We start from the raw sequence: 25,338 nt of genomic DNA, 5'->3' as shown, positions 1-25,338 counted from the left end.
TGTGTGTGTGTGTGTGTGTATGAGCGTCTTTGTACACGATATCTCATCTCCCAATTAACGGAATGACTTGAAATTTGGAACGTAAGCTCCTTACAATACCTTTAGGATCCGACACGAACAATTTCGATCAAATGCGATTCAAGATGGCGACTGAAATGGCGAAAATGTTGTCAAAAACAGGTTTTTCGCGATTTTCTCGAAAACGGCTCCAACGATTTTGATTAAAGTTATACCTGAAATAGTCATCGATAAGCTCTATCAACTGCCACAAGTCCCATATCTGTAAAAATTTCAGGAGCTCCGCCCCCATCTATGCAAAGTTCGATTTTAGATTCTCAATTATCAGCCTTCACATAAAATTTGAACAGAAAATTTCAAGTGGAAAAGATTGAGCATGAAAATCTCTGCGATTAATGTTCAGTAGCATTACCACCTAAAATTGAAAATAAGCTTGAAATTCGAGAAAATTTGATTATCCAATTATTGCAAACTGTTGGCAACTGTTGATTCTATTAAATGATTCACTATGAAGAGATAGCAGACCTCGTGTGTCTCCTGCGTTATTGCCCTGTCACCAGCTGGCTCAAATCTTTGAATTGAGATGCGCGGGAACACTAGCGTCAGGTGACAACTTTCATAACGGCAAGGAAAGTTGTGTGAGTGCGCCACACCAGATTTTATCAAATCATAACCAGTTTCAACGTATCAGAGACCTTCTGAATCGACAAATCTCTCAATTTGTTCAGGTTATGAATGAAGCTTTCAGGACTAGATTATGAAGGAGAAAGAAAGACATTCTTTCAGATTATGAATGAAGAAATACTACTTCAACAGCCTTTCACAAAATGAATCTTCTCAATTTCCACCAGTCTATGAATGAAGAATTGCTGAATCAATTTGGATTGAAACGATTGTTTTCTAGAGTGAAGTAGCAGCTGATTTGTGACCAGTGTTTTGCAGTATTTTTATTCTCTCTTGCACACTTTTAGGGCATCATTAATTCGGCACCGAGATTGAGATTGATCGAATTGGCCTCTTAAGCAGAGAGAGAGAGAGAGTTTGAGTGAGTGAGAGAAGAGGAAATGATAGATAACGGCTCGAAAACAGATTCACCCTCAGCCACTTCTTGACTAATGACTTTCCTTCCTCGCTTTTCCTTCTTTAATCACACTTTTCCATCCAATCTGTTACCGTCTACGCATGCGCAAATCTTTCCATCAATTTAGATTTGATCATTTTATTTCCACTCGAATAACGGCTACTTAGGATTGGATGTTGTCACTAGATTGTTTGGATTGCTGGTATTAGATTACTGTCAAACGATTCCGATGTGAAAATTGAACTTGTTGAAAAGATTGAGAGTTTATTTTCACAATTTAAGGCCCGGTTGCACAACAGCCGTTTGAATTTAAACCGTGATTAATTTCACGAGAACTAATGAGAGAAGGTGTTTTTGAAGAGACGGCTTCCCTGATTGGTTCTCGTAGAATTAATCACGGTTAAAATTTAACCGGGCACTTAGTGTATTCCATGACTAGCTCTTGCTAGAAATTCCCTTTGAATTTTGTGTAGAATTTGTATCATCTTTTAATAGTTTATTTCTATTTGGTTACGTGTTTTTCATGACTTGCTCTTGCTAGAAATTCCCTTTGATTTTGTGTTTGGAATTTAAATAATCATTCTAATATCATAAGAACTCCTTTGGATTATGGATTTATATTGGCGTTGCTATCCTTTTCTATCATTCGACATAGCATATAGAACTATCCTTCTCTATCTCTGCCATTCTTCAACAATGTAGAAATGTGGCTAATTAACAAAATATTTCATCTCAATTATACAATGTTATTATTCAATCATAGAAATACATTTTTGACGAATAAAATATAGTTGATCATTTTAAACAAGAATGAACAGTTGAATATTGATACGCCAATATTAGAGTAAAAATCAGACTATAGAATTATTCATCATAAATCAGCTGACAAGTGATTACACAGATGTGTGGAGAAGCCAGTCTATTGCTGTATTTCCATAAGGTCTATAGTTTCAATCAGGTACTTGTGGATGAGAATACGGCGTGAGATCTACTGTTCAAAGAACTACTATAATATAACATATTCAATCAATTGAAAGCATCTATTATTGAGTCATTGACAAATATATTTTTTAGACGAATAAAATTTAATTTCTCATTTCAAACATGAATTAACAGTTAATATTACATCAGAAATAACGGTATCAGTTATCCCTCATAGAAGGCAGTAGCAAGGCATAGAATCGAAAACCCTGATCTCATATCGTCCTCCACTGCCATTAAAACGTCAACCAAGCTTTATCAATCCGATTGCTGGAATTTTCAGTGTGATTTTTCAATTTCTTTCATACATCTATTAAGCTATATAGCTAAGTTATCAGGTCAATTCCGAACTTTCCCAGCGACATTTTTCTCCCCTGAATTAATTGCTGAGTTTGAATATGGCGTGCCGTGGCAACGACATGTGATCGCGGCTCGTTGCGTGACAGCCGAGGGTTTTTCCACTTTCCACGTGAATTTTCCCCAACATAACAACCGAAACACGATATTTTGTGTGAATTTTTATGATTTCTATCTGCAGTTTTCCCCCACAATTGGAGTCGCTTATTCTCGCCAACCGCCGTTTACCTATGTTCCATTTTCCAGCGCGGGTTTTCCGACCCGACAGCTTCTTGGAAAACTGTTTTTCCACCTTTGAAGTAGACCGGAAGCAGATGTCATGGCTGAAACTTTTCTCTTCTGGGTGGTCGACCCAATTTTCCAAAAACGATAGAAGATGACTGTGGATGTGAATCGATTGGCCGAAGATATTTTATTTATTATTGATAAAGCAAACTGAGTGAATGATTAATTTTTCCCTTTATTGAATGCAGAAGACTGGGTGAATTATTATTTTAATCATTTATTAGATGAAGCAGACTGAGTGAATCATTGATCGAGCGAAGTGAGGTCTAAGATTTAAGTCGACGGTTTGGCATTTCTCTTGATGTTTAAATATTTATATGTTGCGCATTTACGGCGAAACGCGGTAATAGATTTTCATGAAATTTGACAGGTATGTTCTTTTTTTAATTGCGCGTCGACCTATATACAAGGTTTTTTGAAATTTTCCATTTCAAGGATAATATGAAAGGAAAAGTGACATATGGGGCCAAAGCTTGGACATTGACTACACGAGAAGAAGGTCTGCTTCAGAGATGGGAAAGAAAGATTTTAAGAAGAATTTTTGGAGCAATCAAGGAAAATGAAATATGGAGGATGAGAACAAACGAGGAACTAGGAAGATTGTTCAAAGAGACCAGTATTTTATCTGTTGTGAAAAGTATGAGGCTGAGATGGGCTGGTCATGTGTGCAGAATGCCGGAAGGGAGGGTGCCAAGAATGATGATGATGATGATGATAAAAGGAAAAAGGAGCCTCCTTCATTCGCCAATATTAGAGTGAAAATAGGACTATAGAATTATTCATCATAAATCAGCTAACAATTGATTACACAGATGTATGGAGAAGCCAGTCTATTGCTGTATTTTCATAAGGACTATAGTTTCAATCAGGTACTTGTGGATGAGAATACTGCGTGAGGTCTACTGTTCACAGAACTACCAGTATTATGTCGTAATGTAAAGGTGCGTACAGATTTACGCGCCGCGAACATGAGCAATTCACTTTTAATCAAGCTTTCTATAACTGTATCTTACTGTTTCTGTAAAAATACAGATATAGTCAGCTGATTAAAAGTGAATTGCTCATGTTTGCGGCACGTATATCTGTACGCACCTTAACGTATCTTCAGAGTCAACGAGTATAAAATGTTCTATTGGGGAATTACGATAAAGGACGTGGAAGATGAGAGGAAGAGAAGAAGAAGAAGAAGAGAAGAAGAAGAAGAAGAGCAAAGAAGAAGAAGAAGAAGAAGAAAAGAAGAAGAGCAGAAGAAGAAGTAGAAGAGAAGAAGAAGAAGAAGAAGAAGAAGAAGAAGAAGAAAAGAAGAAGAAGAACGGGAAGAAGAAAAAGAGAAGAAGAAGAAGAAGTAGAAGAAGAAGAAGAATAAGAAGAAAAGAAGAAGAAGAAGAAGAAGAAGAAGAAGAGAAGAAGAAGAAGAAGAAGAGAAGAAAGAAGAAGAAGAAGAACGGGAAGAAGAAGAAGAAGAAGAAGAAGTGAAAGTAGAAGAAGAAGAAGAAGAAGAAGAAGAGGAAAAGAAGAAGAAGGAGAAGAAGAAGAAATTAATAACAGGTTTACTGTCAAATGAACTATATTCAGGAACAGAAAAAGTTCTAAGATAGCACCTGTTTTTACTTTCCTTGCCCTATTACCATAGGTAAGGAAAGTATTGCTTTCTGAAAAAAATTAAGGTACCCCAATTTCTAAATTTCTATACGTTTCAAGGTCCCCTGTGTCCAAAAAACTGGTTTTTGGGTATTGGTCTGTATGTGTGTGTGTGTATGAGTGTATGTGCTACTGTGTACACGATATCCCATCTCTCAATTAACGGAATGACTTGAAATTTGGAACTTAAGGTCCTTCCATTATAAGGATCCGACACGAACAATTTCGATCAAATGCAATTCAAGATGGCGGCTAAAGTGGCGAAAATGTTGTCAAAAACAGGGTTTTTCGTGATTTTCTCGGAAACGGCTCCAACGATTTTGATCAAATTCATGCCTAAAATAGTCATCGATAAGCTCTATCAACTGCCACAGTCCCATATCTGTAAAAATTTCAGGAGCTTCGCCCCATCAATGCAGATAGATTCCCAATTATCAGGCTTCAGATACAATTGAAACAAAAAAACAAGTGGAGTAGATGAGCATGAAAATCTCTACAATTAATGTTCAGTAACATTTTCACCTAAAATTGAAAATAAGCTTTAAATTCGAGAAAATGTGATTATTCAATTGCAAATTATTGTTGATTCTATTAAATCATTTACTATGAAGAGATAGCAGACCTCATGTGTCTCTCCAGCGTTATTGCCCTGTCACCAGCTGGCTCAAATCTTTGAATTGTAGACTTGAGATGCGCGGGTACACTAGCGTCAGGTGATCATTTTTCATAACGGCAAGGAAAGTTGTGTGAGTGCGCCACACCAGATTTTTTCTTTTCAATAATGGAATGTTCTAGATTTGCTAAATGAATGGATTCACCATAAATTTATGGGTGGTTGAGAATGTATGTATTGATTCCTCCCAATTCTCTTCTAACAGAGTATCAACCTACTCTAGATGAAGGCCTGCTGAAGATGGGACACAAAGCCCTAAAACGCGTCCAAACTTGGAGAGTAAGTTTCAAGTAGTGTACCACAACTACAGTTGTGGTAAAAAAACACAGTTTTTTTAAACTACAGGTTAAAACTACAGGTAAAACTACTGTGGTTGAAAACTACAGTTTTTATAGTAAAGAGAAACTGACCTTTCCGTGAACTTGACTCCCAGATTGAAATTAGTGTAAGTGCTTAAAGTAAAAGATAGCACAGCTGACCAAATATTCCCCACGAAACTTTCCTTTCTTCATGAATAATGAAATCGGGACTTAAATGAATAAAAACTGTGGTCGGAAAGTCTCTGGATTTCCCGAGGAAAGCAGAACCCTTCTCCGCTGGTCGTCGTTTTTCTCGATTTTCCAGCACACGTTTTTCACGGCTGCCGGAAAAGCCCCTGGGAAATCTGTACGCGATTTGAATGCAGCGCCGATCAGAAGAATTCCGTCTAAAAATTAATGGAGGCCGAGTTCCGAATCTCTGAAATTCATTGAGAGTTTTTCGGAATATTGTTAATCAATATTCAGTCACGTGACCGTGCCAACGTATTGTCTTATATAATAAGAAGACTATATAGTAAGTTCCACGTTATAATGGCAGTGGAGGAAGACAGGAGAACAGCAATGCTGATTCTCTGCCTTGCCACTGCCTTCTATGAGGGGATAACTGTTACCGGTATATCTGATGTAATATTAACTGTTAATTCATGTTTGAAATGAAAAATTATATTTTATTCGTCGAAGACATATATTTTTTGACAATGACTCAATAATAGATGCTTTCAATTCAAATTCAAATTCAAAATTCAAATTCAAATTTATTTCTCAAAAAACATGCACAATTATAATAATCTAATATTATAACATATAAAAATAATACAAGAAAAATACTATTAACTATATAAAATGATCCCAAAACTGCAGTATATTTTTTTATGTCCATCTATGTTTAAGGAGTAGCCTACAAGGTAAAACCTGTGCGTAGACCTAAGTTGCAGTAATAAAATTGGTTAATAGAATTATTATTAATAGAAATATTGATTAATAGTAATAGAATTAATTGATTGAATATGTTATATTATAGTAGTTCTTTGAACAGTAGACCTCACGCCGTATTCTCATCCACAAGTACCTGATTGAAACTATAGACCTTATGGAAATACAGCAATAGACTGGCTTCTCCACACATCTGTGTAATCACTTTTCAGCTGATTTATGATGAATAATTCTATAGTCTGATTTTTACTCTAATATTGGCGTATGAAGGAGGCTCCTTTTTCCTTTTATATTATCCTTAAAATGCAAAATTTCCAAAAACCTTGTATATAGGTCGACGCGCAATTTAAAAAGGAACATACCTGTCAAATTTCATGAAAATCTATTACCGCGTTTCGCCGTAAATGCGCAACATATAAATATTTAAACATCAAGAGAAATGCCAAACCGTCGACTTGAATATTAGACCTCACTTCGCTCGGTCAATAAGTATAGTTACGAAGGCTACTGTTTATCTCAAAAAGCAAAACCAAAACAATGGCATTCTTCGGCAAATCACCTGTCAGGACCAAAATAATGCTGGATGACGCTTTACTCGAACAAGAGTCCTATTTCAAGTACCTGGGTGTTGAGATCACATATGGATTTGATAATGATGTGGATCTGAAACTGAATAGATTTCTACATTTATGTGGTACAATAAAACGCCGGTTGAAAACAGAACAAGGAAGGAGACACAATTAAAGTTTTATAAAGTGATTGCGCTACCAACATTATTGTATGGAGCAGAAACTTGGGTTAACAAGAAGAAAACATTAAGCAGAGTTCAAGCTGCAGAGATGCGTTTTCTTCGAAGTGTGAAAGGTTGTACAAAGTTAGACAGATTCCGCAATGATGACATCAGAAATGAGTTAGGAATATCATCATTAGCTGCACAACTTGAAATAAACAGATTGAACTGGAAAAACCATGTGGAACGAATGCCAGATACTAGGATACCAAAAGGCTGTCATGAAATATAGACCCTACGGTAGAAGGGATATTGGCAGACCTCTGAAAAGATGGTAGAATAAATAGTTATATCCTTTGAAACCGGAACAGGTGTGTACGCCTAATCCTTGAAAGAAGAAGAAGAAGAAGAAGAAGACGAAGGCTACTATGGTAATATAGTTGGCAAATTATAGATGGATAAATAGACTTTTTCATTTGTTGACGTGGCGAAGTTTGGACAGTAATCTCCTCTCTACCACTTGACCACGTTAAAGGCTACTACAGTTCAGAAACTATAGATGGAACGCTAGAGTCACAAAAGTCATTCTATAGTTGACAAACTATAAAGGGGAAGCTACAGTTGTATGGTGTTGAAAACAGCACGACAGTGACTTATCTTATTAAAACGGCATCTGAGCTCGTCCGCCCGTTTTAACAGTTGAATGCGACCTGACACAACGTGATGAATGATTCATCGTTGCCTCACCTTACAATGGTTGCCTCACCTTAACTCACCTTAACTCACCTTAACTCACCTCAACTAATCTGAACCTTAACTCACTCAACTTACTTTAACCTGGACCCAACACTTCCAGATAGGTTGAGGTCAGAGAGAATAAAAAATATTCTAGTATAAAATATTCTATACTAGAGAGTATATTCTAGTATCTATATTTATAAAAGCGAAATGGCACTCACTCACTGACTGACTGACTGACTCACTCACTCACTTACTCACTCGCATAACTAAAAATCTACCGGACCAAAAACGTTCAAATTTGGTAGGTATTTTCAGTTGGCCCTTTAGAGGCGCACTAAGAAATCTTTTGGCAATATTTTAACTCTAAGGGTTGTTTTTAAGGGTTTAAAGTTCGTCTTTTAGCATGTATATTCTTCTTCTCCCAATCTATTAATTATAATTGAAATTTCCATATCATATGTTACTATGGAACTATAATCTAGATAGAGTAAATCTTTGAAACAGTTGTTAACTGGCAACTAAATTAATAATTTTGTCAGGTTGGCATTAAGTTGAGTTGACTTTGTTAGGTTGGCACCAAGTTGAAGATTTAAATGCATTTATCGCGGAAAAATTGATTGGGCACTGCTACTTCAATCCTGGGAATATTATATTACTAGCAGTCAGGCTCGCTTCGCTCGCCATATCCGTTTAGCCAGCCGTTTAGTCTGGACCCCCGACTGGATTGTCCTAACATATGATAAAAATGCCCAAATGAGGCGAGCGAAGCGAGCCTGCTGATCTCATTCTTGGACGATCCAGTCGGGGGTCCAGGGGGCGGAGCCCCCTGGCTAGACGGATATGGCGAGCGAAGCGAGCCTGACGGCTAGTCTTCTTATATATTTTCTCGTCTGCAGTAGCTTGACGAATTTATAGAAGGTTAGGCTATCATAACTGTCTCTTCAGTCTCCACAACCAAAATAAAGTCCAAAAATGTAAAATAATATCCAACTTACTTGCATGATTCGGAAAATTCATCATCATCTTCACTTCAGGGATTAGGTTTATTAATGAACCTGTTCCGGTACCCATCTCTTTCTTGGTCTCCCCACATCTCTTTTTCCTGTAGGTCTATAGTTTTGGACTACAACGGGAATTCTTCCAGGTGGCATTCTATCTAAATGACTGCACCAGTTGCGTCTATTTTGAATAATTCTTTCAAACTTCGGAAAATTGATTATAATAATGAACAGTAACTTATTTTGAAGTGAACACCTATAGGGCCGGTTGCATAGAAGTCTGTCAAATTCAAATTTACTGTGATTTATTTGTAAATCTGAAATTGAAGACTGATTTTCTCTTCTCTGATTGGTTCCCGTAGCATTCAACCGTCATCTAATCACCCTTAAAATTAAACAAACTTATAAATAAATATACAGACCTAAAACTACGGCCCGGTTGAACAAAACACCATCAAAATTTGATTATGATTAGATACCACGAGAACCAATCAGACAAGACCTTTTGAAAGAGAGCTTCTCTGATTGGTTCCCGAGTCATTTAATCACAATTCAAATTCAATAGACTTTTGGACAATCGACACTATATCTACTAACCATCACTTATGACAAGGAATCACGTGGAATAATTATTACTCATGAGAATAAATAATCTAATCTCAATTCACACATATAGGCCCGTTTACACAAAGGCCGGTTAAATTTTAACCGTGATCAATTCCACGAGAACCAATCAGAGAAGGCGTTTTTTTATCAGACAGCTTCTCTGATTGGTTCTCGTGGGATTAATCACGGTTAAAATTGAACTTTTGTGCAACCGGCACATAGAATTGTAAAAAATAAACGTTAAATAAATAATTAATTATAAATAAATAAATAATGAAAAAATTGTAAAAATTCAACGTTATTCTTGTGTCGAATATATATCTCGAGTTTTCCTCAATTTGACCTTTTATTCTATTTAAATATATACTACCATACATAAATTCGGTATGCTTTTATATTTTTTTGGGAATTTTCCATTTTCGAATTGAGGTAGAAGTGCTAGTTTAACTTTTCTCGGAAGATTTCTGGGAGAAATCCTATTTCCACCTTACTGTGGCAGCCATTTGTCTGGAGTACAGCAGTCACGGCACGGTGACATTAAGCTGCAAATAAACGTTGTCCGTGAATCAAGTCGAATTTATATGCAGCTGCTCAAGGTTGAATTATTTCTATATGCCAACTCTTATTCTAGCGTTGTTCTCCATATTCTGTGGTTGAATATATATATGTTCATCCCAAGTCTGGCCAGTAGAATATATATATTTCCATTCCAACTTTGGCTGGTTGAATATATATGTTTATATTTCAACTGTTATTCCAGCGTTGTTGCTCTATATTCTGTTTCTACTCTTATTCTAGCTTTCTCACTCTACATTTCTACCACATTTATTAGATTGAATATGAATTGGGTTGAATTTGAACTGATCGATTCTGACATATCTTGTTTAGGTTGATTTATCGGCTGTATCCATCAATAACTAGTAGTTCTGTGAACAATAGATCTCGCGCTCAGTAAGTTACATTGACCTGTTGTTATGTTTTCTCAAAAATTTATGAATAATTTATCAATTTAAAATGTCTAGAAAAAATTCTAAATAAACATAGAGCTTTCTGTTCTATCGTACCGTGACGTGTCGTCCCGGAATGTGAGTGTGAGCGCTGTTATCAGGTCTGGCTGCCGTCGATACGCCAATCCAAACAAACCATCAGAGAACATTTTGTGTTGTCGAAAAATAGATGTGTTGAAATTGACAAAATAGACTACCATAATGCTGATTTCCTACAACCTTAATTTCTCACTTTTCATGATTTTAGAAATCAATTTCTTTTCAATAATATTTGTTGCAATTTTAATCATCAGATTATAAAAGAAAATTTAGAAAAAAATGTTTTCCATCAATAACTCCAAACTAGCATCATGGCCTCAGCTTATGGAAAGACAAAGTTAGTAGACAATTACTGTCTATTAATGTTGATGGAGAGATACATTTTCAAGATGTTTTTTTTTGAACGGGTAGTATTATTGACCGAGCGAAATGAGGTCTAAGATTCAAGTCGACGGTTCGGCATTTTTCTTAATGTTTAAATGTTTAATTGAATGTTTATATGTTGCGCATTTACGGCGAAACGCGGTAATAGATTTTCATGAAATTTGACGGGTATGTTCCTTTTTTAATTGTGCGTCGACGTATATACAAGGTTTTTGAAAATTTTGCATTTCAAGGATAATATAAAAGGAAAAAGGAGCCTCCTTCATACGCCAATATTAGAGTAAAAATAGGACTATAGAATTATTCATCATAAATCAGCTGACAAGTGATTACACAGATGTGTGGAGAAGCCAGTCTATTGCTGTATTTCCATAAGGTCTATGGTTTCAATCAGGTACTTGTGGATGAGAATACTGCGTGAGGTCTACTGTTCACAGAACTACTAGTTTAGGAGGATTATCATGTCATGTCAACAAATCAGTTTATGTTGATCAAATCAATTAAATTGTCTAGCTAGATAAAATTTCTCGCTGATTGATTATGATTACACAGCTGGAAATAATTCTGTCTCTCTCCCACACAGGCACACGCATCTTCTGTTATCGAGAGACGACGAAATTATCATCTGTTTTTCAAGGATGAATTATCCTTTTAATGTCGTTCAGCGAGTTTGACCTAACGACTGCTTTTTAGGCAGCCGGGACCGACGGCTTGACGTGTCCATCCGAAACACGGCTATAGATATAAAAATAGCCAGATATAAAAATAACCAGATACATAAATGCATAAATTGCTCGTCTAATATAATAGGATATCGGGGCACCGAGCTTCGCTCGTTATTTTTATTTATTGATTAACAGAACACAATTCTCTAAAATGATCATGTTTATATTTCACAGCTGGCTATATGTCATCTTATGAATTTCTGGGATGCGATATTTTGATTTTTCACATACTCACTCGCTCACTCACTTTTTTACTTTCCACAGCTGTTTCAGCCAAGGATGAATTATCCTTTTAATGTCGTTCAGCGATTTTTCCCAAGGATGAGACCTAGTGCAATCGAATTTTTATATCATAAACCTACTATGTACCAAATTTCGTGAAAATCGTTAGAGCCGATTTCGAGATCCGTTGAACATAAATAACCAGATATAAATATAAAATATAGGGGACCGAGCTTCGCTCTGGAGTACAGAAGCATAAAAAATGTATTACGAAAGAAGAAATTATAATTACATTCATACAGATATGTTCCATCTTATAACAGTAAATTGAGATTAATTCCCAGAGGAATGCAAAAATTTCCCTCACGAAGGCCCAGTTGCACGAAAGCCGGTTAAATTTTAATCCTGATTAACTTCACGTGAACCAAATCAGAGAACACCATTTCAAAAAGATTACTGGAATTAATCAGGATTGAAAATAACCCGGCTTTTTTGCAACCGACACTAAGTACCTGATTGAATGATTACGAAAATTCAACGGCTGAGTCATAATTTTGACACAGTCCCACACACGTGAACTCGCTCACTCACTTCCATCACCAACAGACGACGAAATGATTATTATCAGATGTTTTTCCAAGGATGAATAATAATTATCCTTGTAATGTTCTTCAGCGAGTTTTCTCAGTGATGAGACCTAGTACAATCGAATCTTTATATTATAAACCTACTATGTTTTTAATTTCGTGAGAATCGTTAGAACCGTTTTCGAGATCCGGTGAAATACGAACATATAAACATCTAAACATCTAAACATCCAAGCATCTAAATATCTAAACCTTCAAACATCTATATATATATATAAAAGCGAAATGGAACTCACTCACTCGCAGAACTAAAAATCTACCGGACCAAAAACGTTCAGATTTGGTAGGTATGTTCAGTTGGCCCTTTAGAGGCGCACTAAGAAATCTTTTGGCAATATTTTAACTCTAAGGGTGGTTTTTAAGGGTTTAAAGTTCGTCTTTTAGTATGTATATTCTTCTTATTTCAATCTCTTAATTATAATTGAAAAATGTCCATACCATATGTTAATATAGAACTATAATCTAGAGAGAGAACCTCTTCGAAACAGTTGTTAACTGGTAACTAAATTAATAATTTTGTCAGGTTGGCATTAAGTTGAGTTGACTTTGTTAGGTTGGCACCAAGTTGAAGAATGAAATGCATTTATCGCGGAAAAATTGATTGGGCACTGCTACTGCAATCAGTGCTATTCCTGGGAATATTATATCGCCCGATATGGCGAGCGAAGCGAGCCCGCTGATCTCATTTTTTACGTGGGTCCAGGGGGCGGACCCCCCTCGCTAGACTGATATGGCGAGCGAAGCGAGCCTGTTTTTGTACGGGGGTCCAGGGAGCGGAGCCCCTTGGCTAGATGGATCTGGCGAGCGAAGCGAGCCTGACGGCTAGTCTAAACATATGAACAGAAGTTGCTCGTTGAATAGTATGGGATACCACGGTATTTAGATGAAAGCGGTAGGGGTCATGAAATGTGTGCGCAGTGGCCAGCCAGCTAGATTGCGTCATCGTCACCAACCGAGGTTTTTAACACCTATTGGCAATTTATGAAACTTACTTATTAAAAACAGATGATTGGATATTATAAAATGACGTCAGCTACACCGGAAATTTAGCACAAACATGCGCGTGACACCTACCGTCTTCTTCTATATACCGTGTAGGATACTACCGATATACCGGTATCAGATGTTTTCTTTCAAAAGCAGTGCTTTAAACTCTGTTTAAAGGCAGTGGCAAGGCAGAGAATCGACAACACTGTTATTCTATCTTTCTCCACTGCCATTATAACGTGGACCACCTTACTATACGAACTCGCCCAAAACGAGTTGATCCTGTCGACCATAATAATGCATGGAATATGCCATCCAATTTTCCATTCATAGCTTTGCCTTCCATAGAGCTATGAGCTGGAGCTGGAGATCCACCTTCTTCTTTACATAACTGGCCATTTGCGCCATGATCCTGGCTTATTTCATGAAGCTCTATCCTATCTTCACCAGAACTGCATTCAAGGAACACTCCTCAGAAGCCCAACCAACTTATCGTTCTTTCTACATCTTCTTCTTCTACAACTTCTTTTCATTTCTTCTTCTTCTTCTTCTTCTTCTTCTTCTTCTTCTTCTTCTTCTTCTTCTTCTTCTTCTTCTTTTTCTTCTTCTTCTCCTTCTCCTTCTCCTTTTCCTTCTCATCCTTCTTCTTCTTCTCCTTCTCCTTTTCCTTCTCCTCCTCCTTCTCCTTCTCCTCCTCCTCCTCCTCAACATCCTCCTCCTCCTTCTCGTTTTTTCTACATCTTCTTCTACTTCTACAACTTCTACTTCTACAACTTCTTCTTCTTCTTCTTCTTCTTCTTCTTCTTCTTCTTCTTCTTCTTCTTCTTCTTCTTCCTCTTCTTCTTCTCCATCCCCTCCTCCTCCTCCTCCTTCTCCTTCTCCTTCTCCTTCTCCTTCTCATTGGTAGAGAGTTAGTGGGAAGGATATTTTTAATATTCTTTCCGAAGAATGGACATTGATATGTCCCAAGCTCCGCCAATTTATGTGGATGCATAATAATATTATATATATTTATAGTTTTTACAAATTGTTTTTTTTATATTATATACAGCTCAATAATTATTTTCTTGATTTATATTTTTTAAACTCATCTAATTATAATTTTGCTGTATTGTAAGCTATTGTATATAAGTGTATAAGCCAGCATATATTGTAATCTACATAAATAAAGTTCTCAATCAATCAATCAATCTCCTTCTCCTTCTCATTTTCCTTCTCCTTCTCCTCCTCCTTCTCCTCCTCCTCCTTCTTCTCCTTCTCCTTCTCCTTCTCATTTTCCTTCTCCTTTTCCTTCTCCTTCTCCTTCTCCTTTTCCTTCTCCTTCTCCTTTTCCTTCTCCATCTCCTTCTCCTTCTCCTTCTTCTTCTCATTCTTCTTCTCATTCTCCTTCTCCTTCTCTCACTCCTTCTTCTTCTTCTTCTCCTTCTCCTTCCATCACTCCTTCTCCTTCTCTATTTCCTTCTCCTTCCCCTATTCTTCTGAACTTGAGGTCTTCCAGTTTGGTCTATATATCTCCTTCCATTTGAAAAACCTTCATAAATCTTTTTTATGGTTTCACCTTGCATTCTTAGCACGTGACCAACCTATTCTCCAATTCCTCTTTCTGCCCTCCACTTTCGATTTCCTTTTTCCCACTTTTGATTCTTCAAGAGCTATTCTATATGTTCTCTCCCGTGTAGTGAGGTCCTCGTTATAATGACAGTGGAATAAGATAGAAGAACATCGTTGCCGATTCAACCTAGAAATTTTTTTTCAAAACGTTTCGCTGTGATGACATTGTATAACGAGATGAAAAAGAGAGGGCACAATCAGACAATCGAAAATGTATGTACAGAGTTGGTGAGAATTATGGGAACAGCTTAATGCTTCTTCAGCTTTTTAACTGGAAGTTATCCTCCAATTAGAATATCATCCCAATGAAACTGTTGAAATTATCATTGTAAAAGAAAAATTTATCTTTTTCCATTATTTTAAGAAATCTGTTCCAGTGTAGTCCTACTGAAGGGCCTCTCTGTAGACCTATATTTCTAATAAATATTTCATGATTTAATAACTAATCTATATAATTATATAAAAGTGAAAATAATGGCACTCACTCACTGACTGACTGACTCACTCACTCACCCACTCACTCGCAGAACTAAAAATCTACCGGACCAAAAACGTTCAGATTTGGTAGGTATGTTCAGTTGTTCAGTTGGCCCTTTAGAGGCCAACTATTACTATAGATTATGTATCTATTTTGAAGAGACAATAAAGCAATTTCATTTCATTTTATTTCAGAGGCGCACTAAGAACGAATTTGAAAAAAATTCCAAAGATACACCTAAAATCTGCGTTTTTCCAGAGTTCTTTAGCTTTCTCAGCTTTATCGAGAAAAAATAGACGGATATGGCGAGCGAAGCGAGCCTGACGGCTAGTAATCTATATGTTTGTATTGATACTTCAACCACATTTGTATAAAACTGGAAAGATGAAGCATATAATAACATCTTCGAATGTAACATTTATGGGGAAAAACCCAGGACCCTCTATCCTTTGAAGGTATTCCTGCCCCCCTCATACCTCTTAGTATGAGAGTTTCCTTCCCCCCCCCTAGCAGTTTGGTGAAATGGCGCAATTGATTGAAACCTCATTACCACACAATAATATTTATTATCTCCCTTATCCAGGAAGCCACTGAGCTAAGACCAAAACGACTTCCGCATCTTATTAAACTCTAGGACTTCATTCCCTAGGTGTAAAAAGAGAATGGGACAGCATATTTGAAATATGCAACAATATGCAAACTAAGGGAGATAAGGCTAGAAAACAAAGCACTCTCTCGAGGACCCCCCTTGCATGAATAGCAAATAATAGCTTTAATTATGCATTATCTCTACGCATGCCTTCTAAACCCCTACAAGGGGTGCACTGGGTTTTCTATGAACAAGCCAGATTAGCGGGGTACAATTAACACGGAGAAGTTCCCCTAGGAAGGTAATGTTCAAGGTGAATTACCTCTAGTCATTCCAGTTTGCGAGTTGCACAATATGTTTATGTCCTGATAATATTCGCTCATACACGTTATTTATTATCAGCGGAGTTGCAATTGTAATAATTAAGAATTCTTGACATTTGTGATTTGCATGACGAGTTCCATGCATAATTCGCACATAGAATATTGAAACGTTTCCATTTTTGGTGAGGGTGGTGTCTCAGAGAAAATATAGCTTCAGAAAATGTCCCATGGTTTGTAGAATTCATTCAGAGTTTGGAAGTTTCGTATCCAATTATGGTGTTGTGTATCATTGTGTTGATACTGTATCATATGAGGTGATAATGTAACATTTTGTGTTGATATTGTATATTTTATGGCGATACTGTAAAAAAATAGCATAAGAAGATAATATCCTTTGAGAAGGTAGCCCATGGTTTGTAGAATCCATTAAAAGTTTGGAAGTTTTGTATCTGTGCTGTATCATCTGAGGTGATACAGTATCATTTTGTGTGAATACTGTACCATTCTGTATGATGTGAGGAGATACTATATCATTTTGTGTTGATATTGTATCTTTCATGACGATACTGTAGAGACAAGATAGCATAAGAAGATATCCCTTGGAAGGTAAATCATGGTTTGTAGAATTCATTCAAAGTTTGGAAGTTTTGTATCTGTGCTGTATCATCTGAGGTGATACAGTTTCATTTTGTGTCGACACTGTATCATTTTCTGTTGATACTGTATCATGTAAGGTGATACTCTATCATTTTGTGTTGATATTGTATCTTTAATGGCGATACTGTAGAGAAAAGATAGCATAAGAAGATATCCCTTGGAAGGTAAATCATGGTTTGTAGAATTCATTCAACGTTTTGAAGTTTTGTATCTATGCTGTATCATCTGAGTTGATACAGTATCATTTTGTGTCGATACTGTATCCTTTTCTGTTGATACTGTATCATGTAAGGTGATACTCTATCATTTTGTGTTGATATTGTATCTTTAATGGCGATACTGTAGAGAAAAGGTAGCATAATAAAATATCTCATGATATAGAACGTTTATGTTTCAAATTTCTCTCTTAATTGAGGCCGATAGTCCTATATTGTTTGAAGTTTTTGAACTTGTCATGAGAGCTCAAACTGTTCCAATTTGTCTTTGAACTCGTCGAACTTTCTCCAATTTGAGCGCTCATGGAGAGTTCAAAAACGTCAAACAAAGGAACAAATTATATGAATCTCAGTGGGAATTTTTCTTTTTCTTTTCAACTTTATCCTTGGAATTGAATCTTGAGTGATAGTTTCCTAGTTATTGACGTTTTTCAAAAATAAAGAAAAACCAGAAAAGGAACAAATTATATGAATCTCAGTGGGAATTTCTTTTTCTTTTCAACTTTATCCTTGGAATTGGATCTTGAGTGATAGTTTCCTAGTTATTGACGTTTTTCAAAAATATAGAAAAATCAATATAACTCGAAAACTAAGGTCAATATAAGAAAATGTTACTTGACATTTTTGTTGCAAATTCAATGTAGAATCTCCGGCTGTTACAACGGAGTCGTTACACGCCGTGTCCACACTGAACAAATGTTCGACAAAAATGTTTGTTGAAAAAGTTTTGGCAAATTTTATTATGTTTGACAAACAATGTTTGCCCGTTGCCAGTGTGGACGCGTCACCAAACAAAATATTTGTAAGTGGGGAGAACACGTTTCATGTTTCACAGCTGTCAACACTGAAAATGTTTGGAAAAACAGTAATTTTTACTTTCCTTGCCCTATTACCATAGGTAAGGAAAGTATTGCTTTCCGAAAAAAATTAAGGTACCCCAATTTCTAAATTTCTATACGTTTCAAGGTCCCCTGAGTCCAAAAAACTGGTTTTTGGGTATTGGTCTGTATGTGTGTGTGTGTGTGTGTGTGTGTGTGTGTGTGTGTGTGTGTGTGTGTGTGTGTGTGTGTGTGTGTGTGTGTGTGTGTATATGAGTGTATGTGCGTCTGTGTACAAGATATCTCATCACCCAATTAACGGAATGACTTGAAACTTGGAACTTAAGGTCCTTTCACTATAAGGATCCGACACGAACAATTTCGATCAAATGCAATCCAAGATGGCGGCTAAAATGGCGAAAATGTTGTCAAAAAAAGGGTTTTTCGTGATTTTCTCGGAAACGGCTCCAACGATTTTGATCAAATTCATACCTAAAATAGCCATCGATAAGCTCTATCAACTGCCACAAGTCTCATATCTGTAAAAATTTAAGGAGCTCCGCCCCATCAATGCAGATAGAATCCCAATTATCAGGCTTCAGATACAATTGAAACAAAAAATCAAGTGGACTAGATGAGCATGAAAATCTCTACAATTAATGTTCAGTAACATTTTCACCTAAAATTGAAAATAAGCTTTAAATTTGAGAAAATGTGATTATTCAATTGCAAATTATTGTTGATTCTATTAAATCATCCACTATGAAGATAGCAGACCTCATGTGTGTCTCCAGCGTTATTGCCCTGTCACCAGCTGGCTCAAATATTTGAATAGTAGACTTGAGATGCGCGGGAACACTAGCGTCAGGTGATCAATTTTCATAACGGCAAGGAAAGTTGTGTGAGTGCGCCACACCAGATTTTTTTGTTTGACAAACAATGATTGTCCAAACTTTTAAAAATTTCTGTCCCTGAACTCCTCAACAAACATGTTTGCCGAACATGTATGTCGAACATTTGTTCAGTGTGGACTCTGCTTTAGTGGGACTCTCTGTATAGAATATCTAGATATAGAATATACTAGAATATACTCTCTAGTATAGAATATTCTATACTAGAATATTTTATTCTCTCTGACCTCAACCTACCTGGAAGAGTGTTGGGTCCAGGTTAAAGTAAGTTGAGTGAGTTAAGGGCAGGTCACACCGAGCTCGCATCCGCAGCGGTAGCGAAGTCAAAAAACTCGCCTTCCATGTTATTAAGTTGTGCAGGTCACACCGAGCTCGCTACCGCGGAGGTAGTACCTCGGCGGTAGTTTCACTTTACGAGCCAGGCGAACTTTTGAAACGTCTACTAGTGGGAGTACCGCTAGCGGTAGTGAGCTCGGTCTGACGTGGCCAATCCAATAACATGGAAAAGGAACTCCAGAACAACGCCATCGGTAGCGCATGCGCAGTAGCCTCACGGTAGCCCATCACCAAGTAATAGTCCTCCACCGATTTCTTCATATATTAAAATGTAATATGTGACCTATCTCAAATATTAAAATGTACTCTCAGGCTAACTGATCTCATGGTGGATTTTTGGCTACTTCAATTCTTAATAAACACATCAAACAAGCATTTTTTTCTCCACAGAAGGTGCCAAAGGACATTATTACTGTTACAATAATTTATAATTACGAGTATTTAGCACTACTGTAATTCTATTATCATCATTATTATTCCATATTATATTACTATTATTATTTTATACATTGTGAAAAACTATTGAAGGATAAGTACTGTAGTTAAGTACTACTACTGAATTTCCTATCCCCTACATGTATAAATAAGTCAGTTCTTTCCTTTATTATAATATAGATGATTATTTTTTATTTATTTATTTTTTGAATTCAAAATCTTTATTTTGCCAAAATACAAAAATACAGAATCACTTGAAATACTTCAAATCATTAATTCAATGATAACTGAAATATTCAGTAGATACATAATCATCATTCATTCATTCTATTCAATTTATTGAAAACACACAAAACAAGACAAAACAAAATTACAAAGAATTATGAAACAAATAAAACACAATAAAATGTTACAAATATAAAAAACCATGGGCTTTGTGGTTGGGTGTGTTGGAGAAGAGAAAAAAAGAGAGGAAGATACCTAGCCAACTATGGTTTCCCATGTGATAGGCAGGCAAAGAAGAGAAGAGAAGAAATGAGGGAAAAAGGTAAGGGAGAAATGGGGGGAAGGAAGAAAACAGAGGAATAGGTACTCAAAATAAAGGTAAGCGAGTCCACTGAAAAATGAAAAAACAATGCTGGAGCAGAAATCTCGAGTCATATATCTAAATGGAAGAAGAAATTACTGTATGTCCAGTTTTTTATATCCAGTTTGATTTTTCCGCTGGTCTTATTGTCCATGAGAAAGTGATTTGGTATGAGGTTTATTATTTTAGTACCTATGTAAATTAACTGCCTCCTTATACATTCAATATTAGTGTTATAGGTTACATTAGCAGTGGCCCTTAGATTATAATAATTAAGTGTAGAGTTTATTGTGAGAGGATACATAATCATTTTTATATGATTCATAATCATCATATTATTTGCTGGAAATTAGAAAAATATTCTGAAACCTCGTCAACTACTCCTTAATCTATGAAAATAGATGAGTGATAATAATCATGTTTCATTATGAAGATATTTCAGAAGACTCAAGTATTTCCGTTTATTCCCTGAAGAATATTATGACATCTCGAATATCATCCACCTGTTATCCATGAAGAACGTATAACAAAGCTACCCGTAATATAGGGGCTGTTGTCATTTACAGACTGATAAGACTCGCCCTGTAATTTTCTCCGTAATACAGAAGATAACAGACAAAGACTTTCTTTGTCTTTTTATAGTGAAGAAAAGTACTCATTCACCCTTTTGCAAGTTATTTTGCATGTTTTTCTTGCGCCGCATCCCGAAACAAAGCTAGGCGTCTCATCTCCCATTCCACTAAATTCATCCTTTTTCGCTTTTTATCTTTCCACTAAAAGAGAACACTTTGAAATTGGCGCCTCTTTCAAGAGACGATGAGTTGCCACATCATCATCAACAGCAGCATTATCATTTCAGAAAGACATTTGACTCGTATCAGTCTCCAGTCTGGGATATTAAAACAAAGAATTTCGAAAATAAATGGATAAACTGACGTCAATTTTGACAATAAACAGAGATGAAAGGATCTGTTATGGGAATGTTTTTGGACATTATTTGCCTACTCAGAGAGACATAAGTATTTTAATTTGTTTTCTGAAGGTTTATGACAATTTTATCCACCTGTTCTAGGTTGAGAACGTCATTTTAAATCCTTGGCTAAGGGTATGTTTTAATGAAGAAAAGTAAGCGAAGTCTTACAAAGTTTTATACGTAAGATAAGTTTTAGCTTAGAGAAACAATAGCGTAAGTAGATATCCCATGGTATAGGGTATTTATGTCGCAACTTTTACTGTTAAATCAAGCCGATTACTGTCGATTTTTACTGTTTTGTTGGGGTGAAAGTGTATGAACGGCACAATATGAGAGACTACCAGTGTCATAAATCCTCATGGGAACGAACTACGTGGACTATCGGCTTGAGATAACAGTAAAAGTTGCGAAATAAACACCCTATATCATAGGGTATCTACTTATGCTATTGTTTCTCTATACTTATGCCATGTTTCTCTATCGTTTTAATAGCCTACTGTTTTGATGCATACCCAATCAAATCATCTTCATTATGAACCGAATTATTCCAAATGCTCTCACTTGAAATAAGAGAGTCTATACCAAATCAAATGTCCTACAGATTTAACTCATGTTAGAACCAAAATAATATAAAATAGTAGTCTATTGCTTTGTTGCATACCCAATCAAACTATCCTAATTATTAACTGAAATCATAATTGCTCTTACTTGAAATGAGAGTGTAGTATTGGCTTTATCACAAGATTCTGGCATACCAAATCAAATACCTTACAGATTAAACTTATTGCAGGCTACCAAAGATAGACGAAGCCTACTTGTTTGACGCATATCCAATTAACTAATCACAATAATTATCAACCAAAACTCCAAACGCGCTAACATGAAATAATGAGAGTGTGCTATTGTCTTTTCTACAAGATTCTGGCATACCAAATCAAATATCTCACAAACTAGACTCATATTGAAAGTACCGTAACCAAAGATCGTTGGTCTACTGTTTTGAGTTTTAATGCATACCCAACCAATCAAATCTCAATTATAAACCTAAACTGTTCATTCTCTTACTTGAAATAACAAGAGTGTGTTAGCTTCCACACAAGATTTTAGTGTAGCAAACCAAATATCTTAAGGTGGATTTTCGTTTGTGCGGATCCGCGTTCGGCTGCGTAAGCTTTAAGTCAAAATAGCAACTATATCCAAAACAATAGACAGATTCTATTTCTATCATATCCATTCAGTTGATAGCATATTTAGTATTAAAATCAATTTTATATTGAATGAAACGACTTACGATATCAACTGAGTAAATTCGATACAAATAGATACGATTTATTTTTTGGGAAAGTTGCTATTTTACTAATCGCTTACGCAGCCGAACGCGAATACGCACAAACGGAAACCCTCCTTGAACTCATTGTAGGTTACGAATGATAGTAACTGTTTAGGCTAGGCGCACACCAGTTAGTGAAGACAAGACAAGACATGATCAGACACGTTTAGTCACAATACTTCACATTGCTGCTTATGTCGCAACTCACACTGATTAGTCATTGCAATTGGCCTAGACATGTCTTCATAAGCAACTATGTGAAGTATTGTGACTAAACATGACTAGTCTTGTCTTGAATAATCGGTGTGTGCCCAGCCTTAGTCAAGACAAGACATGATCAGACATGTTTAGTCACAATACTCCACATTGCTGCTTATGACGCAACTCACACTGATCAGTCATTGCAATTAGAGACATGCCTTCATAAGCAACTATGTGGAGTATTGTGAATGAACGTGTCTGATCATGTCTTGTCTTGTCTTCACTAACTGGTGTGCGCCTAGCCAATTTGTCGGAACAGTTTTGATTCATAGGTACCCAGTCAAAGAATCTTAATTATTAACCAAATCGCACAAAATCTTACTAGAAATGAGAGTGTTGTTACCTGAACCAAATGAAAATAATATAATACAGATTTAGAGATTAGACGTCTTGTAGGTTACCAAAGATTTGAGCTCTGATGCATACCAAATCAAATTATCTTGAATATCAAGCAAATTTCCAGATTTTTGCAGAGAATTTACCGATCATAATCTTACTAGAAATGAGAGTGTCGTTACCTAGTCAAAATAAAATATTTTACAGAATAGACGTCTTTTAGGATACCAAAGATTTGAGCTCTGATGCATACCAAATCAAATTATCTTGAATATCAACCAAATATCCTGATTTTTGCAGAGAAATTTGCCGATCATAATCTTACTAGAAATGAGAGTATCGTTACCTAAACCAAATCAAAATAATATCATACAGATTTACTGATTATACGTCTTGTAGGTAACCAAAGATTCGAGTTCTGACGCATACCAAATAAAATTATCTTGTATAGGCTATCAATCAAATTTCCAGGTTTTTGCAGAGAAATGTGCAGATCATGATCTTACGAGAAATGAGAGTGTAATTACCTATACAAAATCAAATATTTACAGATTAGACGTCTTGTAGGTTACCAAAGATTTGAGTTCAGATGCATACCAAATCAAATATGATCTTAAATATCAACCAAATTTCCAGGTTTTTGCAGAGAAATGTGCAGATCATGATCTTACTAGAAATGAAAGCGTCGTTACCTAAGTCAAATCAAAATAATATAATACCGATTTACAGATTAGAAGTATTGTTGGTTACAAAAAATTTGAGTTCTGATGCAAACCAAATCAAATAATCTTAAATATCAAACAAAATTGCAAGTCCACTTACTTGAAATGAGAGTGTAGGCCCTCGGTAGATATGTGGCCACTCACTTTGAGTGCTACTGCTAAATTCGTCCAGCCATAAATGCCCCAGTATCTTTCTGAACACCGTCTGACAGACACCAATTTGGTGTTGACACCAAGTCACCAACCCCAACAGACTGCGCGGCTCGACTGGTTCAGTGGTTCAGCATGCCAACAGGAGGTGACACGCTCACCTGCATTTTGACTAAAGGTAGCACGAATCGGAGCAGCTGCGTCAGCGCACCCCCGCGGGGAAATCCGCGAAGTTTGAAATGTCGTGGTTTTGGACAAAGGGCTAGAGAAAGATTTGCACGTATCAGTATCAGTGGAAGAGACCGGTACAGTGAAAATTTGATTCCCAAGAGTTCTGATTAGACTATTCGCACCCATATCTATCTATCTATCATAGGCCAGTCAATAAGAAATAAAAAATGCCCTACAAATTAGGGGAAACTGAATTTTTGCAGTATGTTAGTACACATGTAGTGCATAGCCTGAAACCGCTCCTCCGCTTGCTTCCCCCACCCTTGCTCAGATTTATTTCAAAAACACAAAATTGTTGGTTCCTATTTTTTTTCGTGACAGAAAATCATTAAAATTGAGAATTCAGCCTATGAACAGACTCTCTACTCATTGATTGGTGTCGTGGTTATAAGATAAGTTAAGCGCCATGCACCTGCTACTCCCGTTGTAAGGGTGACCACTGAACGCACTGAACTCTTCGAAATACCATTCAAAAATCGCTTCCCCGGTGGTTCGTAACCCACCTAAAGCTGTAGGTCCACTCATCTCTTATCATCATCTGTCTCATTACCCACGCACAAGCCTAGAGCCCATGTGGGCATCATCCTCAGCTTGAAATACTATAATTCAAGGATTTCTCTTGCGGAGTCAAATTCTGACGGTTTAAAGTGTGTCTCACTGTAGAGTAAAACATAAAAATATAATTATGATATTACATTTATTATGTAGATTCAAGATTCTTCATTCGTCAGACATTTTACAAAATGTTAAAGCTCGTCATCTGTACTACTAGTAGTTCTGTGAACAGTAGACCTCACGCAGTATTCTCATCCACAAGTACCTGATTGAAACTATAGACCTTATGGAAATACAGCAATAGACTGGCTTCTCCACACATCTGTGTAATCACTTGTCAGCTGATTTATGATGGTTAATTTATTCTATAGACTGATTTTTACTCTAATATTGGCGTAAGAAGGAGGCTCCTTTTTCCTTTTATATTATCCTTGAAATGCAAAATT

At 36.3% G+C, this 25,338-nt stretch overlaps 1 protein-coding gene across 3 annotated transcripts in view; it reads right to left on the bottom strand.

Annotated features, from left to right (window-relative positions):
• The window catches only part of LOC111047608, a 317,339-nt gene extending 293,104 nt beyond the window's left edge, over positions 1-24,235 (bottom strand). For 2 of the 3 annotated variants that reach the window (XM_039433757.1, XM_039433756.1), the window contains exon 1: positions 24,057-24,235. The gene's annotated coding sequence lies outside the window, so the exon portion shown is untranslated. The remainder of the gene's footprint in view (positions 1-24,056) is intronic. The other variant, XM_039433760.1, reaches the window with a different exon arrangement.
• Between the last annotated feature and the right edge of the window lie 1,103 nt (positions 24,236-25,338).

This window comes from Nilaparvata lugens, chromosome 8, assembly GCF_014356525.2.
Source record: "Nilaparvata lugens isolate BPH chromosome 8, ASM1435652v1, whole genome shotgun sequence".
Taxonomy (NCBI): domain Eukaryota; kingdom Metazoa; phylum Arthropoda; class Insecta; order Hemiptera; family Delphacidae; genus Nilaparvata; species Nilaparvata lugens.
This window is presented reverse-complemented; position numbering and strand designations above follow the sequence as displayed.